Consider the following 3,481-nt stretch of genomic DNA (forward strand, 5'->3'; position numbering starts at 1 on the left):
ACTGTCTCCATCAATTGCAAACAGCTTCTCTGGCGTTTGTGCAGACAGTCAGCAGATAAAACACATCTTTACTTTGGTGCAAAGTTAATGGATAGAGAGGATGTCAACTGGACTTGTACTTGGAGTGGTCATTCCCAAGGCTACCATGATCTCAGCATTTTCTGTAGCATGATGATCGGGATCCACAGCAGCCAGTGCTGTATCCACAGCCAGATCTGTAGCCACAGCCAGTTCCATATCCACAGCCAGACCTGCAGGCAGAGCAGCCAGAGCTGTATCCACAGCCAGACCACAGAGGGGACCCTTCCCCACAGCCAGATCCACAGCTAGAGCCATATCCACAGCCAGATCCACAGCTGGTGCCGTACCCACAGCCAGATCCACAGCTGGAGCCATATCCACAGCCAGATCTGTATCGATATCCACAACCTGAGCCACAGCCTGAGCCACAGCTAGAGCCACAGCCAGAGCCAGAGCCACAGCTTCCACAGGAACTTCCGTAGTTGCAGTACATGGTGTCAGGAAGTAAGGTTTCAGGTGAGATGCAGGAGGATATTTCTGAAGTGTGGTTGTCACCTACTCTTTCAGGCCCTTTATATACTTACTGGGATGGATGGGTCACGCTCACATTAGCTCTGCCCTCTCATTTGGCAACCATTTGTGTAAAATGAGATCATTCTGTGTAAAACAGTTTTGTTAGGATTTATAATCTACTTCCTGATGCCCTAGGAATTTTTTAAAAATTAAAAAAAGAAGCACATTCCAAATACCCAAGCTTATAAAACTATCACTTATCTTACATAATTTTATTTCATGAGGATGACATAACACACCATCAAAATATGTTTGATACATACATTTGCAATTATTTATCATTCTTTTTTTCAAAGTCTTAGAAATGATCAAATAAGGGGAGCAACAAGTGGCATCGTGGTTAAGGCGCTGGACACTCCCACATGACTGACCACGGTTCAAGTCCCAGACCTGGCGGCTTGCTTTCTCACTGTCCCTCTCTCTCTCTAGTCAAATTAAAATAAATGAATGAACAAATGAAAAAATTAAATAATAATAATAAAAAAGAAATTATCAAATAAGAAGTTCTATACTGCTATAATATCAGTCTTATTTTTTCATCATTACCATCATTATCATACTCTTTTTATCAATTCTTTTTTTTTTTTAAGTATAATCTCTCTAAATTATGCTTTGATTTAAACTTGGGACAATAAATTGTGGATTTCTTCATTTCATGTCTATTCTGTGAAATATTCTTCTGTCAGAAGGAAAGCTTGTCCACCCTCTTCTTCACCAGGCATGTTGTGGCCTTTTCTTTCTTTTTTGGGACAAAAATTTTGTTAAATTCCTATGATTAGTGAGTTAGGATGTGTTTTATTTATTATTTAAAAAACAGGCTTTTAAAATGTGTTTCAATAAGTCAGAAAAATTTCTTCAGTCATAAATCTTTGTTGTTGTAGTCTAATAGTTACGCCCAATTCTTAAATATAGGTTTGCTTGTGGGTTTATTCAGGCTACACTCATGTTTGTCATGTATAGCAAAGCTTCCTACTAATATGCATTCAGTCAATAAATGATACTACCAGATAGGTGGAGTGGATGTGGATAGGGGAAATATTGATCCAGGGAACAAATTTTCAATTTTGCAGAAGCAATAAGCTCTAGTGATCTGTGCACAGAATGGACTCAATAAAAATAATACGTTGTCGGGCCAGTTGTGTGACACAGTGGTAGGACACTGCTCAAGAGAAGTGAGATCCTATATGGTGACTACACTTCAAATCCCCAGCCTGGTCAGCCGGAAACATGTTCAGGTGTGTTCCAGGCCCCAGGGTCAGATGGACTGGAAAACTAGAAGAAGGGAATAATAGAATGATTAGACACTGTGAAAGGTGCTCATTCTGCCCCCATTCGCTCAGATTTCTGCACATGCATGCCCTGTCATGACTAAAGAAAAAAATTTAAGTAACGTATTGTCTATTTCAAAATCACTAAAAGAAGAAGGAGGTCTAGCGCTCGGCGCCGCCTCGGTGCCGCCTTGGCGCCCCTGGAAGCGGCATCTCTTCCCTGCTACCGGCCAGGCCATGCTGGTGTCCATCAACTGGTATTACGGAGTCTTTCCAGCAGCTGAGAAAAGCGTTGAGCCTGGGTCCTCAGTCTTGTAGCTGGATCACCTAGGAAGAGAAGTTCTAAAGCAGTCAGAAGAGAGCAATTCCATTTGAGATATTTATTTGCTGCTGGAAATGGGGAATAGATTGTCAGACCAGACTTCTGTCCTGTCTAGCCTGCCTTCATTTCAGTGCTTCCACATTGTAATTCTGGGTTTGGACTGTGCTGGAAAGACAACTGTCTTATACAGGCTGCAGTTCAATGAATTTGTAAATACTGTACCTACTAAAGGATTTAACACTGAGAAAATTAAGGTAACCTTGGGAAATTCTAAAACACTCTTCATTTCTGGGATGCCGGTGGTCAGGAGAAATGAAGGCCACTGTGGAAGTCATATACCAGATGCACAGATGGGATTGTGTTTGTTGTGGACTCTGTTGATGTTGAAAGGATGGAAGAAGCCAAAACTGAACTGAAAATAACAAGGATATAAGAAAATCAAGGAGTCCCTGTACTTATAGTTGCTAACAAACAAGACCCGAGGAACTCATTGTCTCTCAGAAATTGAGAAATTGTTAGCAATGAGTGAACTGAGCTCATCAACGCCATGGCATTTGCGGCCTACCTGTGCGATCATAGGAGATGGACTAAAGGAAGGACTTGGGAAACTACATGATATGATAATTAAAAGAAGAAAAATGTTGCGGCTACAGAAAAAGAAAAGATGAATAGTACCTTTTATATCTGTGTGGAGTAGGTTATCTCTGGTCTGATTTTGACAAATGGAAGAGTGTCTACAGCCTGGTTTGCCTGTCTGCCCTCCTGGATGCTATTCAAGCTTTGTTTTACTGAACGATCAGATGCCCAACTTTGTTGCCTTGTGGAAGATGAGTAAATGCGCTGCTTCTTAAAGTGGTCTCTTCTCTACCCCACAATCTTTCGGTACTACTGTTTTTGGGAAGCCAAACAAAGATAATTAATTGATCAGAAAACAGCTATGGAAATTTGACCTGAAGTTAGTGAAATAAAACTTTGAAGAGTGTCTGCCTAGTGTTTTGTGCTTATATCTTTTTGGGGTAAGCCTTTGCAAGGAAGTTGCACACAAGGCTTTTTATGTTATGATAAAATGCTAATGAATTGAAATGTTAAGGTAGATTAATGCATATGCAGTCGTATTGATCACATTGGCCCAGTCTTTTTTTGATGTAAGGGACAAGGAGGAGAAGTGTTGCCTTTTTTTTATGTTTTGGCCAAATGATTTTTGACATTTTCTGAAATCAAATCATTTAATAATTATAGCTTAATTCTGGACAATGTTTAAATTGGTTTGACTTTAATAAAAATAAGGTATTTGAGG

General features: G+C 40.2%; 1 pseudogene; it reads left to right on the forward strand.

Moving 5' to 3' along the window:
• Nucleotides 1-2,166: 2,166 nt before the first annotated feature.
• LOC102468206 (ADP-ribosylation factor-like protein 4A) lies at nucleotides 2,167-3,207 on the forward strand (annotated as a pseudogene).
• Nucleotides 3,208-3,481: the final 274 nt, after the last annotated feature.

This window comes from Tupaia chinensis, unplaced genomic scaffold, assembly GCF_000334495.1.
Source record: "Tupaia chinensis unplaced genomic scaffold, TupChi_1.0 Scaffold000443_1, whole genome shotgun sequence".
In the NCBI taxonomy this organism is placed as follows: Eukaryota; Metazoa; Chordata; class Mammalia; order Scandentia; family Tupaiidae; genus Tupaia; species Tupaia belangeri.